Source organism: Limulus polyphemus, unplaced genomic scaffold (assembly GCF_000517525.1).
Source record: "Limulus polyphemus unplaced genomic scaffold, Limulus_polyphemus-2.1.2 Scaffold1888, whole genome shotgun sequence".
NCBI classification, from domain to species: domain Eukaryota; kingdom Metazoa; phylum Arthropoda; class Merostomata; order Xiphosura; family Limulidae; genus Limulus; species Limulus polyphemus.
Window position 1 is genome coordinate 146,003 of NW_013667498.1, and position 18,076 is coordinate 164,078.

General features: G+C 31.7%; 1 pseudogene; it reads right to left on the bottom strand.

Moving 5' to 3' along the window:
• The window catches only part of LOC106465261, a 76,328-nt pseudogene extending 59,264 nt beyond the window's left edge, over positions 1-17,064 (bottom strand).
• Positions 17,065-18,076: the final 1,012 nt, after the last annotated feature.

Sequence of the window (18,076 nt, forward strand, 5' to 3'; positions counted from 1 at the left end):
GAGGTACAAATTACATGATTTCCTATAAGTTATTATATTCGATTAGTGCGGCTCTTTTAAAGAACACATTAACCGCACTAATCGAGGGATTCCTGTATATATTAGATGAAATTGATGAACTCCTCCTCTTACATTCATTTTGCTGTAAACCTTTAAACAAATCAAGAAAAATTCAAAAAGAAAACATGCATTATGAAAGGCAAGTAAACAAACTTACCAATCTGATCTTCTAAAAAATTGGATTGTAAAAACATGCTGAATTCTTTAAATTGGATTGGTATCGGTGGCCGATACGGAGATCGGTCGCAGGCTTAACTGAAAAATTATTTCTTATATGAAGATATCATAAATCACAACTACAAAAATTCTAATATGTTTCACATAACTAATTAGCAGGAACTTGAACATGAATCAAATAAAGAATAACACAAATGCAAGTTTACCTGAATCCAAGAGTACGATATCTGACCAGCTGGGTGAGGAGTACGAAACAAAGGAAGAAATGATTGTTGGGAAATATGCTGCTCTTTTGATTGTCCACTGTGAATTAAGTCAATAGGCTGGGAAGGAGTCAATAGCTGCTGTAGCAAAGGAGTGTGGTTTTCTACATGTGGAGCTTCAGGAACAGTTGGTGTGTTTGGAACAGAGTTGGTGCCACTATCATTTGGTAGTGAATTAGACATTTCTGAGGAGAAAACAGTCTGCTCCTGCTGTTGAAGAAATGGAAACAGGCTTCCTCCTGAAGTGATGGGTGTTGTATCAACACTAGCGTTGACTGAGTGGCTGGTTAAAACTGTAGGAGATGTATTTCTCTGAGAAGCCTGAGACTTGGATACAACAGGAGACAGTTGCTGAGTTTCCTGACTATTCAATATTCCTGGTTGTTGCTGCTGATGTTGTTGAGAAAAATTAATCTCTTTGCTTTGATTCTGATGATCTGGAAGCTGTAAAGAAGCTGTTTGTCCACTTGTTTTGATCACAGCTGGAACATTTTCTGAAGTCTCTCTTTTTGCTAGTGTTTGTTCTGAATTTCTTATGCCTTGTGAGTGGAGAGCATTCTGCCCAAAATTCTGTGCTAAGAGAAAAGCAGCAGTATTTATGGTCTGAGGATTCCATAGTCCTTGATTATTCTGTCTGTCATCCCGTTTATTCCCAGAATCTGTTGAAACTTCAACTTGTTGAGGAGTGTTCTGATGGAATGCTAGAAACTGAAGTTGTGATGCTGCAGATTGTACAACTGAGCTAATCAGCTGCCCATCACTATCTGGAACAATTGCAGTCTGGTGACTTTGACTACCATGAGGCGGTGCATATTGGATTCTATTGGCACTGGAAGATTCAGTTAGAACAGGAGTCATAGCACTGGTTATAACACTTGTTGGAAATGAAGAGTGTAAGGATGTTAGTCCTACATGTGCCATGGCTGGTATCACAGCAATGTGACCAGGCTGAGGGGGAATTGTAACTGGTGCTTGGGTAACAGTGTTATTATTATGATGATTTTCTTTGTGCCGCCTCAATGACCTGGCATCACAATAGCTTTTTCCACAACCTTCTGCATCACAAGCAAATGGCTTTTTGTTTTGATGGGTGAGCATATGGCCATTCCTAACAATAAAAAAAAATAAAGCAATTATTTGTTTTTAATTGTTATATAACATTAAGGTTTTTAAAAATGAAAAGTTTTTGATGTGCATATCTTTTAACCATTTTTTTAAACAGGTGAAGCAAAAATGACTCGTGTAATTACATGATCTATCGTTTACAAGAAATTACTCAATATCTATATACATAGAATTAATTTAACATAGTAAGCATGCACTTAGTTTGTATTTTAAGCAAAGCACTGCACAAACATTCTGTGAAATTGTGATCTTTGCCAACTGAACACCACAGTAATAAAGGAATAAAACTTTGTATTGATATTTCCTGGAGAATTATGTATAGGAGATTGAATCTACTATATATGTACCTAAAGTTATTTAATCAACAATGCAGATTATCTCAAGTTATTCTCATAGCTGTTGCTTGAAAAAATAAAATACCTGGTAGAGCCAAAAAATATGGATGACAAACCTAAAAAAGATTAACCATATGTTAATATGCATTACTATTTCTTGAACTAAAACTCTGAGAAAAACATTTGTTAAATTAGGTTAATCAACCTGATATGATAGAAATTTCATTTTTTACTTTCTATTGCATAGAAAAATTATTTCCTCTCATTTCTAAATTTTCTGTTTTGCTTTTTTAATGTAAGTTGTATGAAATCCTTTTTTAAGAATAATCACAAGTATAGATACCTGAAAGAAAATATTCTGCGTAAAGAAAACATACGTCATATTACTATGAAAAATAGTAATACCATGTAGTTTACAGTTCAAAGAATTTTTATAAATCAGTAAAAATAAATGTCTCCAAAAATTTCAATTTATATTTTGAATAAACTATTTTTTCAAGAACCACACAGTTATCATTGACACTTACATATATATTTATACACCCACACACACCCACAAATTTGTATAGAAAATAATCTTTGTATATGAACTTTGCACTAAACAAGTACTGAAGAAACTTTTGAGTACGTTTTTAAATTTTAGATGTAAAATTTATAATATAAGAAAATTTATATGATAAATGTATATTTATTGTTTTCTGAATTTCTGACATTCCCTTTCAGTCTAACTTTAAGTTTCTAATTTCTCAGGAAGATATGATGGTCAATAAACAGAAGATGGACAACAACTATTTATGTGTGGGTAGGTGGAATATACGCAGTCAATTTTTTCTTCTTCTAAGGTTAGACAGAGAACCAAGAGTAAGGTTTTAATGACGGTCTCTTATTTTAATAAAAACCATAAAAGAATCTATTGAAGGATTTTATTCATACTCACAAATGATCTTGTCGTTTGAAAGCTTTATGGCACACCTGGCAAACAAACTTTCGTTCATCACTATGAGTGAGCTTGTGTTTTGTGAGTGCACTGGAATTGGCAAACACCTTGTTACAAACTGGACATGGTTGGTTCCCAGGACGATTTGGAGATGAAGATTTTATTGGTCGAGATTTAACTTGCAGTTTATTCATGTTAGTGTCTGTTGGTTTGCGACTACTTCCTGCAAAATTTGTCAGTTTTTAAAATTCTTTTTCATTGAATATCACTCTAAATAAGCCAACTTAAACCATATCTTGAAGCATGCAGTTACACAGGGTTAGCAGTATCATCATATCCACTACTATAAGCTAAATACAGAAAAAAAATCAGTTATAAACAATACCATATTTGGTTCTAAAACCTAAGTATAAATTGGTTTCTTTCCTTCAAAACCATTTAGAAAAATTTAACTTACAACACTTGTGGGAGTGTCTTAAAAAGAATATATAAAGTATTGTAGGATTATCATTGTAACCAACCCACAGAGCTATACAATTACCACAAGGAAATTAGTTAATACTTAAGCTCAATACATGTTACATTTACCTAAATAGTGATATATTTAACATTTGTTCTGGATTTATTCTGTCAATATATATATATATATATATATATATATATATACACACACATATATATTCAAAGCACCACCAAGTTCAAAATACTGTTTGTTTCTATTTGTGTACTGGATAGGTTGGTAATGTTTTTTGCAGCTTTAAAACTGCTCTCCAGCCAACTTACTTTAGAGAAGAATATATGTACATAATACATAAAATAGATACAAATTTTAAGGGAAAAAAAAATATATATATATGTATGTGTGTATAGACAACCATCCCAGTAAAATATACTTTAAAAAGTCTTAATGAATAATGATTTGTTATATTTACCCAAATAGTGATATGCATATCATTTGTTGTGAATTATTTTATCTATATAATACATACATCCATACGCACACATATCTTTATATTATTACTATTCAAAGCACAACCAGGTTTGAAAAAAAATTTTGTTTTTGAAATTTACATTCTGGATAGGTTAGTAGTGCTTTTATGGTTTTAACACTGCTTTTTAGACAACTTACTTATAAAAAATTTGGCAGTACTTTGAACCTTATGTGAATTTTTTATGTTTTTAAATTGTGCTTTATTATTTTTAAGTTTTAATCATTTATGAATTTTACGTAATACACAACCACTATTTAGAACATTTTTATTGGGATGTGTTTATATATATTTCAACTTTGTCAAAGATTATTTGTATTTTATGTATTCAATATTTTTATATAGATTGGCTGAAGAGCAGTGTTAAAGCTGTAAAAGCACTACCAAACTACCAAGAATATAAACAAAAACAAACAATATTTTGAACCTGGTGGTGCTTTGAATATATATATATGTATTAAATAAGCTAGAGAAGATCACAACCACATATCTATCTATATGTATATGTGTGTGTGTAATATATATATTTCATATTTTGTAATACACTTACTTGAATTGAACAGTTACACAAGATAGTAAATTTTCTCTGGAACTTTTTTTTTCCATACATACTTATGCACCATTAAAATATAAAGTTGGCTTTAAGAATTAAAACTCAATTAAGTTAAATGTAACCTCCTTACCTAACAGTTTTCCAGAAACACTAATTCCACCCAAACTATCATTATGACCCGAAGATTCAACAGCAGGGTTAAATGTCTGAGGTGAAAGATGCAAGTTGTGACTCGTTTCCATGAAGGCCTCATGGCCTACTTCACCATCTAATAAACTGAATGTTGTGTTCGTAGTAGAATCTGGGAGTCGAATGCTTCCTCCTACACCAACAGTCATTCCAGGAACAAGCAGTCCATCAAAACCTGTTAGTGAAGACGTAGTTGGAACCTCGTACCCCCCTTCTTGCAACATATCATGTTCATTATAATTTATGGCACTTAACATAGCATCACCTCCTCCTTGATATCGCAACATCTGGTGGGGCCGAGAAAGAATGCTGTCTGTTAGACTCGTTAGACTAGGACTTGGATGTCCAGCATCCTGAAGGGAAGACACAGCCACAACTGACATGGGGGATAGCCTAGAATCTACTTGCACTTCAATGTTGTTAATACTTTTCTCCTGCTTATCATCAGAACCCAATACAGATGATTTAGGACTGATGGATGAAGTTGAGAGGAGCTGATGTGAAGGGGAAATCCTTGTTTCTTCAGTTAAGTTACAAAGTTCTTGTTTCACAACCCCTTTTGTATCTAATAGCTGACGAGCAAGACTACTATCTGGTGGAAATAGATACAGCTGCTGGTGTCCAGCACCACCTGACAGAAAAAAGTATAATTACATGTTAAAGTTTTTAACCAAAATACAAAATATTCATGTAGTCTAACATGTACAGAATCGTTCTAATAGTACTGTTTAAAGTGGTTTGTCAAATACAAGTTTTAGTACTTTAGATGAGTCAAAATAACATCCATTAGCACTAAAATATGTACAAATCCTGTTTAAGGGAATGATTTGTACTCCATGACTTTTCCAGAACTTTGGTAAAAATTTCCATGACCACACAAACAAAACTCACAAAACCGCCACAAGGCAAGTAGACACACACTAAAGATAAATGAAACTAACTATCCAGGCATTTTTATAGTAATTTAAACTACCATTTAAATCACCATTTGCAAGAGTTCTTCCTCTTTCTGAAACATGTCATTATCATTTTTTCAACAGGTGTAATACTCATGTTTAGAAAGGTAGTTTGCATTCCAACATGAGAGAAAGGAAAAATATTTTAGTTTACAATTTTAAATCTGTATTCTATATACAATTTTAGTAACAAGTTCATTCTAATTAGTTAATTTTAAATTACACTAAATGTTTGTTGTAATCATTGTTGTGAGGTGAATAAAAATGACAGCAGGGAGGCAGAACTTGATTTTAACGACTAAAAACTTCCTCAGATGACCAACTTAAACCCCAATGTTGTCCAACGGACGACTAGTGCCCTAGTACACACACCCTCACCCAAAACATAATCTCAGCCTACTGTACACTTATCCATGCCCACACTACACACAATCCTCGACCAAAGTCATCATTAAGTTCCTTAATTTCGAACTCCAAAATCTGAACCCCCACAATTCATTTTTTTCTTTAAAAACTATTGTACTTTGTAAAGAGAAATGTTGGTACAATCCACCAAAAGGGGCTGAAAATGTTAGGAAAAAGTTTACTTTTGTGATGAGCTAATAATGCTGTTTTAGTCACTAAAATTTCTATCATGGACAAGCTGCATCTTTGTGCTGCTTTATGCACATAAATTTAGTATGGAGTTCAACTGAGCATGAATAGTTGTGTGGTAACAAAGTACAGTGTATACAGCTTAGTTAGTTACATCACCATACATTGTATTATGTATGCAAATATATGGGCAGGAGAGAAAATTAATGCTGATAACATGAATATTTAGTGAGATTAATTTCTTGTCTAGATGCTTATGGCAATAAAACCACCATGGTTGTCTCAACTTCTTAGCAATAAACTTTCAGTAGGAACTAAATCAATCAAATTTACAAAATTCTCAGAATTTTCAATGTCCCAGTTGACCATTTTCTCATCAATGTACTTCCAAACACAATCCCGATGGTTGACCTTTGGTTTACATCGCCTCTCCTCGTGGATTTTGTAATACACATCACTGATTTTTTTAGCACTTACTTAACTTTGGAATTTGTTTTTTCTATTGGTAGGGATTACAAAGTCATACAATGTCACCTCAATGAAATCCAGTCTTATCAACATTAACATTACAAAGACTTTTCATTTTATAAATAGCTGATTCATGTCTTTCCTGGGGTAATGTTATGTATGACATTGATGATGTTTCTTAACTCCTCCATATATTCTGTGGAAAGTGATGAGTGACTATTCTTTGGAACCAAAAACAGAAAGCCCAATGGTACTTTAAGTTCTCTCCTAAACATTAGTGATGATGGCTGCCTGTATCTTCAAGTAGTGCTATTTGATAACTCATAAACAGCAGTGGAACATCCTGATCCCAATTTTCTCATGTATCTCTCCACCATGCTGTCAGAAAATGCATTAGGGCTGCTGTTGTAGTCTTTTTGATCCCAAGGATCTAACACATTTCCACAAACAAGGTGGACCCAAAGTTCTGCCCCTGATTTGAGTGAAGTTCCATAGGCACACCAAATCCTAAACAAAATTGTTGATGTGTTTCCTTGTTTCTGATTCATGGTTAGGAACAACATATGCTTCTGGCCATTTGGTGAAATAGGCCATCACAACCATGATGTATTTATTCCCAAAGTTACTCTGTGGCAGAGGACCAAGCACAACGACAGCAACACTCTCAAATGGTGCTCTAACACAATACTGCTGGAGTTGCCCATGCTGTTTCTTTCACGGGCCTTTTCACTCACAGTAGAGTTATTGTGTTTTACACTAATTCTCTAGACATCCCTAGCACCCAATCCAATAAAAGCATTCTCTTAATTGTTCCAGCATCTTCTTAACACTTATGTGTCCAGCCACTGAAAAGTTATGAAGATGATGGAGCACTTCACATCACAGACTGTAGAAGTAACAAATGAAGTTTTATCTGTAATGTAACAAGCCCTCTTGTAAACATAATGAATACCACTGTGTCCAACACATCTTTATCTTTGAGCTGTATGGAGCTGCTGTTTGCTATGAAGATCTTTCTGTAATGTCACATCTTGGATTACACCCTGCTGTCTTTAGGTTGGTAGTCTTTACTATTTTGAGCTTCCTTTTTCTCACAGTGTTTACAATTTTCATTTACACATGGTTTTTGAGATAATTTGTCAGCATTTCCATGGTCCCATCTAGGGTGGTGCACAAGTTGTACTCCTGGAATTTTTTGAGCCATCTTGCTATTTGGTCTTTGGGATTATGAAACTTTATCAGCCACTTTAGTGCAGCATGATCTACTAGAGAATCATTTTACTGAACAATGATAGGCAGAGCACAGTCCAATATATCCTCTTACCTCATGCAAGTTCTTTGCTGTTGGCCAATTATGAACAGAGGCAATCTTACATGGATCTGTATATACTCCCTTTTTCTTGAATATATGTGTCAGGAAACTCACCTGTTGAAAGAACAATTCACACTTCTTGGGATTAAGCTCATGGTTTTCTATCTTCAAGTGACCCAGAACTTTCCTTATCCCTTCATAAGTATTATTAAAGGTATTCCCATGTGCAATCATATCACGCAAGTAGCCAAATACAATGTTCCAGGGTAATTCAGACAGTGCACTCCATTAAATGTTGAAATGTAGCATGTATATTACATAACCTATACTATTTGGTGAAAATATTGCCAAGTCCAATCCATGTAACAATAACAAATTAATTTCTTTCTTTCTCAACTTACAGTTGTACCTGTAGGCCCAAGTTCACATTTCCACTTTCAATGGATTTACTCACTAGTAGTACTATGACTAAAGTACAAATAAACGTACTTCTACAGCTTCACAGCTAATCAATCGAGTAACTGAATATACATGATATGTAATACTGATCCAAATACTTCACTGAAGGACTGTCACTCTATCAACTGAAAACTTATTCAATGCTTCACTGATTCTTGTTATTTATAATTTAGCCTTGTTTCTAGACACTTAGCAAAGTCTTTCTCTCACTAATATCCAAGAACATTTTAGGTATTCTAGGACTACTTTTATAAACAAACTGACTTGATCTTAATGTCATGTACCTTTTGGCTGACATCTAAATTAAAATACTGAAAACACTTCAGTACTTCAGTCTAGATGTATTGATTCTGTTTCAGTGAATCAAATTGAACCAATTCAGTAAAGTGAACTGAACTCCCATCACTAGTGTTTTCAGTTATTTTCCATAGTTACATATTGGGCATATAAGCATAAATAGCACACACACATGCCTATAATGCTGCACTAAAACAATTTTATGTTACTGCTAGAGCATAAATGGTAAACATGTTTGAGCTTCAAAATGTTCACATTTTTATTAAATCAAATTATTTAATACCCAGAGCAGGCAAAAAAATAAAAAAATAATTATGAATCACATTGTCTATAATTTAAGCATTTTACATTTTTCCAAGACTCAACATATGGAAATTTTGATTTTAAAATTCCAGCACTTTTCAGGACCTGTGCAAACCCTGATTACAATAACTTAAAAAACCACACTGCCTATAGTGTCTGTGGTTTTCCAAATGACAGTTTTAGCACTTTCAATGAGTCAACCTACATTAACACTAGAATATGTATGAATCCTTCTATTAAAAAAAGCTTAAAAACATACAATGTACACACTATTTTGTTTCACAAAAACACGTCAAGTTGCTGAAATAGAGTTTGACAGAAAATTAAAGAGAAAACAATGAAACTAAACATTACTAAATTTTGAAAATGAAAATACTAACTAAACGGTAAGTGAAGAGCAGCTTGCAAAGATTCCCCATTTCCGTGTAATGTCAATGTTTCAGCAACACTTGAAGGTGGAATCATAACATAGGCTTGGCTAGAAATAGACGAGTGGTGGGTAACGCTAGTCAACCTTGATTCTTCACTTATTTTGAGGGTTGTTGTGGAAGGAGAGGTGGGTGGAGAGGACGACTGCTGCTGAAACCCTGCAGACATTCTATTCTGTTCTTCGAAATCGAAGCCAAGTATAATTTAGAATTTTATTTGTTTTGTGAAGGTTATCCATAAGGAGAAAATTATGACTTCATTCGTAGAGTTGCTTTTTTCTGTATGCTTCAGGATAGTAGTTCCAACTATCCCCATATCAATGAATCCATTTTTTTCTAGTCTCTACATGAATCTGAAAGTATACAAACAGGTAAAAATGATCTAATATCAGTAATTTAAGAAAGAAAATCAAGCCTAGCTAAAACAAAGCTGTAACAGCTAAAATGTCTGGATGATGAAATGTTTATAACATGTTTTCCAATGTAAACCAGGCCATATGAAATGCAGGAGTTCATGTAAAAAATTGTGCAAAAAAAAATAAAATAAATAAATTCACAATTTTGGAATTAAGTAGTCCTACCTATCTAAATTAAAGCAATTTTTGATAAGGCTTCAACTTTTCTGCACTAGGCATTGGAAAGGAATGATGTACATTATAATTTACTGAAAGACTATCAAAATGACACAAACAAAAAATATATTTCTGATACAATGATTTAAGATTGTTTTTGAATAGTCAAGTTTGAAGACTTAAAGGTTATCTTAATGTAATGGGAATGGTTAATAATAAGTAACATTTTATATAGTGTTTCATTCTTTGACATGTAAAATTGATCACTGGTGCTAAACATAATATTTTCATATAAATAGTACCATCTGTTACGTATGGTATCCAAAGTACACTTAAATTATGTATTTTTCAATAAATTGTTTTCTTCTATGAGACTTCTCGTGTATTGCAAAAGATTTCTCCAACAGTTTTGCTTGTAAACTTTTAATTTCTGCACTTGCAAGATTCATAATTTGAGTTATTTACAAAGTAAACTGGCCATTAATACAAAGGAGGAATTTTGATAGTATTAATGAAAGTGTTTTTAGTTTTAAGATTTAGGTAACAAGTTCTTAGATGTTAGTGATAACATGGATCTCTGGTCTGAAACTATTAACCCTATGAATACAGCTGGGTCAAAGTGTGAATTTCATAACCTTTTAGAGAGTTACATTCAAAATTTAATTAAATAACTTATAACAATATATGTCTATAAACTTGGCATCAGTTTATACCTCAAATATTTTGTATTATCTAATTTTTAATTTCAAAAAGAAATAAAAAAAGATCTTAATCTTCCCTTCTCTGTCATGAGACTCATCTATGATCTGATTTCTTCCCTATAGATATCTTCAATAATACTACTTGAACAGTGCCTAACTGATTAGAATCACAAATTATACATAATTAAAAGCACAAATCTAAAATTTGAGCTTCTTACCTCCTTGATTTGCTGAGATACCAATAAATTTGTTAAACCCACCCATCTCTCTTATCCCAGCAAGCATATAATTATATGTGCATTAATGATGGACAGATTAACAACCATGATAAAAAGGAGATTTTCCTCTACATAAATCTTACAGTGGAAGGTGGAAGTTGAGAAGTGCTTGATTTTTGTTGAGCAAAGTCATTGCTCCATGCAATATTTTTTAACCTATTTATTCCTTAGTTAGAAAACTAGATAAAATTATAATAGTCGTAGGACATTCTATTCTAGTGACTGATATATTTTTTGTGTTTTCAAATGCATATTTGAATGCTACATGAATCATTTTTTGGACAACCAACTTAAGCAAGAAGAAATGAGGCTTAAATGAAGACCTCCACCTAACAGCAAGAGGTCTGGAACATGATTTAAGTGCTAAATTTCTTGTTTTTTTATGTATATATTTTATTTATTGTTAAATGTCTTTTAACAAAAGTGACTAATATGTTAAAAAATAGAAACTAATTTTAAGTAATAAAAATAATTAAAAACTTTATGCACTTAGAAACATGAGCTCAAATTATGCATGACTTGATTAATTTTATTTTACAGTGTATATGCGAGGGGATGGACATTTGGGTCTTGCTCAGACCTACTGCTTTCCATGAAGTGATAAATAGCTTCTCTGTATCAAACAACAACAAAAAGATGTGATAGAAGGTTAATAGTTGATGTTGTTAAGATACTTAAATTGAAAATCTCATGATAAATCAGGCATGAAAAAAAGTTTTTCATTTCATTGGTCATTGACAATTTCACTACAGTTAGCATTAACTCTTTCAACATGAGCTCGGTCTCTGGGACCGCTCTTGTAACCATTTTGTGCTTGTTTTAGTTTTCATGCTACAAATTTTAAATTAGTTAGCGCATGTACACAAAATTTAACAGATTATCAGTAACCATTACAATGCTTTCATATGCAAAATATTAATTTTTTATTAAGTCTTAGGGTTGATTAAGCAATGTTTTTCTCATGCCTTTTTTTTCTTTTTGCATGTTGCCTATCCAACATGTAAAGTAATTTTCATTTTAAGATTAAAAATACCCAGATAGTTATCAAATGTTTCTTAAGAAAAAAACATTATATTTTATTCATTATTTTCACTAACAAATCTCTGCACAGGTTTGGTCGATTTGACCGATCTCGATATCATCTTAAAAAAAAAGGAAATAAATATAAATGTTTAACTGTGTTTTATATTTACCTTTAAGTCATGAAATTGAATAATGTATAATACTAAAACTTGAATTATAATCTACAGTTTGATACCACACTTTATCGACATAAATTCATGAAATAGTAGTTCAATAAAATTTTGAATGCGAGTCAACAAACGTGATGACATGGCCTTTCACTCATGACCTGTCTGGAAAGGGTTAAGGTAGAAAACAATAAAAGATAAAATGTAAAGTTTCTCCCCACCCCCCAAAAAAAATTTTCATTTTAATAGGATGTTATACAGGTTATGTAAATGAAATTTGAAAACTGTCAAGTGAAAATAAGCAATTTTATTCTTAGCATGAAACTCACCTTTCACATAGACTGACTCAGTAAAGGATTTGCAAATTTACAGACATTATCTGATTCTTTTTGTGTACAACAGACTTCTAATGCTTATTAAAAGCTTCCAAATTTTGTGAAGATACATTTAGTACATTTAGAGCTATGAGTGTATAGTTTCATGGTTATATGGTTGTTAGAAGTTCTGTTAAATTGGCTGACCCCAAATACAGAATGGTTAACTGACAATACTACAGAGGCATAATTAGCAAGTAAATCAGCAGATTACTACAGTAAAGTCTTATTTTATGCCTTGTGTATTGTAGTAGTTTTAGTAGGACTACTGTTTAATGTAATGTAAAAACACTTTGTGGCTTTTCGTGAAATAGGTTGTGAAGGTTAAGATGAGAAGAAAAACACCTGCACTAAACTAGTTTATCTTATGAAGACATTAGTTATCTAGAATCTCTAAAGAAGTGATATTAGAATCTCTAAAGAAGTGATATAAGTTATCTCAAGTTTTTTGTTTTTCCAAAAAATAACTAATATTTATATTTTACTACTGATGATAAAGCATATTGAATTTTGGACCACACCTGTAACGAGTTATTCCATAAAGAATGAACAATCTTAGCAAATGGAGCAGAATGTGGAAAAGAAATTTCACTGAAATAACGCATCTTGATTAGAGAAATTTGGAAAGGGGAGATTAATACTGCAGAGAAATATAAAAGATTCAGGGATAATTACTGAGAAAAACTTAAAAACGATTTGATGTTTAAAACTTCTAGGGGTTGTATAATTTGCAGTAACTAGTCTGTTTGTGAAGTGGAATGAATAAACTGGAAATGCAAACATGACCACTAGGGATAATTATTTTTTTTAAATTACTCTTTGCTTAGTTGTAAGCTTATGGAGTGGTTTGTCTTATGATGTACTGTACATTTCAAAACAAAAATTTCTAAAATAAATTTATATGAATATGAATGGCTGCACTGAGGTTGGTTTTATTGCTCTATTGGGGGGAAGAGATGCTTTAACCTCTCGCTATGGATAGGTCAAAGTGTGCATGTCACGACTTAATTAAACTACTTTATCATCATTGTATATGAATAAACTTGGCATCAAAATTTAGTTAATAAATCAATATTTTACATTATATTAATTTTAAGTTTTTAATTTTATAAGGAAATATTTTAAGAAATCCTCAATCTCCCCTAGTTTGAGAATTGTGACATTTGCTCTCTAGAGCTTCCCTCTTCTCTAATTTATTTACCACCTCTCCAATAAGTACAGAATTTAACATAAATTACTTATTATACACAGATATTACTCGGGCAAAGCATAATTTTTATAGCTTTCAGTCTTGCTTGTTTACTGAGCCATAAACTAGAAAATCAGATCACTTGCCATATCCACTTTTTCATAAATTCCCAATATTTCTGATGTTTTCTACTATATTATTTATAACCAATAGAAAGCCAATCTATTAAATGATTTATTATGGTGTTTTCAATACAGGTAATTGTCTATTTTGTTTCCAATTTGAAACTTTTCTCATATTATTTACTCAACAAGCTTAGCTGAATTTTTAAAGGTTCTTATTACATAGTTAAAGCCAAAAAAATTTTGGCACTTATAGGACATTGTTTGCTTTGGGCATGTTACTTTTCTGTGTTCTTAGGTACATTATTTAATTAAATAAAAATTTAGTGTTGTAGCATAATTAGAATAAAAAGAAGACTTAATGTAGAAATTATCTTTTACAATGCTCATTAACGAGTCATGTTCTTTAGCACACAAGCTTTTAGTCCCTACAAAAAAAAACTCACAATGTGTGCAGCAGCACTTGACAAGTTTTGTAAATGACAAACAAAAATGTCCTCTGGACAGTTATATGGTTTATTAGTTTTTTTAAGTTAGAAAACAATCACAGTATTTCACTTTTTTTAACTTGTTATAAAATTAATCAGTACAGCACACAATTATAAGTAAGTTTTCATAAGAATTCTTCACTAACACAATAGAGGAATTTTAAAGTGTAATGAAGAACTCTTAAGTAGCACAACACAAGTTATTGTTATAAATTGTTAACATATCTCATATGCACCTGTGATTTCTATAGTAACAAGGCCATAGAACCATTCTTTGATCATGGTAAAGCTAACTATCCTTGTTCATAGTATATGGAAAATTTAACTTTTTTTGACATTAGTGCATAACTCTTTTATTATTTTCAGACATATATAATTATAAATTTCAAGCAACTTTTAACAAGTAACAATTATGACATTTAAAGTAAAAGTTAATTTGTGTATGTGGACTTCCGTAATATAAAATACTATTAATTTCTAATTCAATCACTTGAGGGCAAAATAGAGAATAGTGGTTTAATAAATTTGAAAAAGATGAAAATAGTAAAAACAAACTTATAGTTCCTGAACAATCTATCATTCTCACATGCCTGTAGGTAGGCCAACATAAGTCTTTGATATGTAATATTACTGAGTATTATTCTTACAACTTAATTTCCTTGTAATTTTGTAATACTTCATAATCCATTATGCGGTTAGCAATGGATCACATCAATACCTGTAAAAAAACAGGAAGGAAATCTACTTAAGATAAATATCCTAGTGTGTTTCAAACAAGTTTATAAACAAGTTATTTTGACTTAAATAAAACTTGCTCTCCCTCAGGCATGAAAAGTACATTGTGAGAATATTTAAAATGTATAAAAACAGATGAATGAATTAGAACTAGGTGTTTGTACTGGAACTTGTCTCTTGGTACATATATATATACATCCACTGGGGCTTGACACATACCAATCCATCCCACAATAAAAAGGAATAATTCAATAGGCATACCTACACAAGCCAGTATTGCAGCCTAAAATCTAGGCCACACAGACCTTATACAGCATGCAAAAGCATCTAATCTATAATGCATGAGATTTAATGTTGTTACTTAACTACCAAATAGGAAGCAAATATCTTATATTCTACGGCACTGGTCAACCATTAACTAAAACTTCACAAAACAGCCCATAGCATATAGCAACAAACACATATTTACATTTAATGATGGAATTTTTAAAATAATAACAATCTTATCAACTGTAAAATTTCCACAGTGTTTTAATATGCAGCAAAAATGTATGTATGGATATATACACACAAATAAAATTGTTTGGGGGAGAAAATAAACGATAGATTTACACCACTGGTGTTTTTTAACCATTGGAACATTGCCATGATGCTCTTTTCAAAAGTTTATCAAATATCTCATGAATGTTTATGTTGATGAATTCTACAGGATAGTTCCTTTTTTTGAAACTACTGTTTGATGGTGAAAAGTTCTTGTTGAAAAAAAAAATTAAGTAGTTGGCAAGGTGAAAAGCTTATGATGTTCACAGTTGAATTTAGTTACATTTGAAAAACTCATGAACAAAGCTTGAAAAATAAGCAAATCCAATTTTGTTATTTTGAAAGCATCTAGCATCAAAATGAGGTTGTTCAATATGTCAAAGAAATTGCACCCCTCCCACCCACAAGGAAGTTTGAAATAATTTTCTGCCAAGATCACCAACTTGTTTTTTGTGTTACCGATTTATCCTACAAAGAACTAGTAAATATGCAACTTTATCATCATGTAGAAAAAAAAAACATAACAATCATCGCAAAATAACATTCTCTTTTCAGCTTCCAATGAAACAAAGCCTATAAATTATGAAGTCTTGCAATTAAGATATTATGCTTAGCTATTAACATGTAATCCCCTTCCTGTAATATTTTACTGAGAATTTAATAGTTCTTTTAAACTTACATTTCGTTTTTAAACACCATACATAATAAAAGCTAAAAAATAGCATGTAACTAATACTGGTCAATACAAAAGAAAATTATTAAGTGTTTCATAATACATAAACGTGTCTGTTGACAGTCAAATTATATTTTAAAACTTATGTATTAAGATGCCATTTGACAGCTTGTGGTTATGTTTATTATTATAATTTGAGTAATTACTCTCAGTACTTTGCCAATGGCATCATAATTAGTTTTAGAAATATTTGTGAATGAAACTACTTACTAGGAATATAAACTCTTCTTTCAGGCAATCAGAATGTGGAAGTTACCATCTTGTTTTATGAAAATATTATTGCCGACATATGGAGGCATGAAAACACCTAGGAATGTGTCAAAACAGGCATTCGAACATGTTCCATTATAGCAAATAAAGAAAGGATGGTTTGTTTGAGAAATTTGTGAAATACTACACAAAGGCTACATATCTGTGCTAGCCAGCCTTGATGGTGAGCTGATATGATTAGAGGGAAAGCAGCTAAGTAGTACCTACTGGCAACTCTTGTCCGACTGACTAGTACAATTTATAGTATTACCACAGCCACAAAGTGCAGAGTATGACTTTGTGGCAAGAAGTCATAAACAACGAACTCTCAGACTTATAGTCCAATATTTAAGCCACTTGGCCATGCTCAGGTTCAGAAGAATGTTCAATCATTCAACTGCTTTTAATTTGACCATAGTCATGTGATAAAGTCAAAATTATAACAGTATTCTATAAAAGAAGGTTGATACTCCAATGAAAATATTTTGGAAAGAATTAGTGTGAGCTCTTAACTCATTATAAGAAAGATCCTTGGCAAACAGTCATAGGGAAAAATCCACCCAAATCTCCGTTTTCAGTTTTATCTGCACAATTTAATCTTAGCCATTAATATTTGTAATGCTAGTGTATTTGAGTAAGTGTTTATTTTTATTTTTTTTATGAGATAAAATTAATATGATGAAAGCGCAAGCCTTATAAAAACTCCTTCCTTGTTGACTACAGCACTATGCTACAGGAAAATTAAAGAACAAGCCAACTGTTACTACTGTCTAACTACATAAAATCTAGCTTAACAGATTATATGATAATTAGATATACGTGTTTGGTGAATAGTAATAATTTTATTGACTTATTAACTACTTGATAGAAAACCTTTCATGCGTGTACTTCTGTAAATACTACTAGAAAAAGAAAAAACAACAAAATAGCAAATGTTATTCACTCTTGGTGACTGACTAATGTGGCTTCCTATTTGTACCATTTTGTCATGAATCCAGAGTGAAATGCCTCATTGAATCTGGATACAGAATTTATAGTGTGGTTGACATACCATTATATAAGTTTCTTTACTTTCACTCAGAAGTTCATATTAATAAGTACTGATTAATTATTAATTCATGAGCATATTTTCATCCTAGTTAAGCAACACAAGTTTCTGGAAATAATGCTAAGCCAGGAGTTGGAATTCAAATTGCCCAATGTAAAAAATGATTTTTCTGAAAACAAAGATTTTTTTCTCATCATTAATTCTATTGTTAGAACACTCCAAGATTTATAGCAAGCCATGCAAGTTCCTAAAAATTCTGAATTATGGAAGTCTAACATACAAAAAAACCATTAAAACGTATGTAATCTAAACTTAAAGCAAAAACTAAATAAACAAATATACATATCACTTTAATTGACAAACTTTCAATTACACAGAGTAACAAATGTATTCAAATTAATGCAACAATATT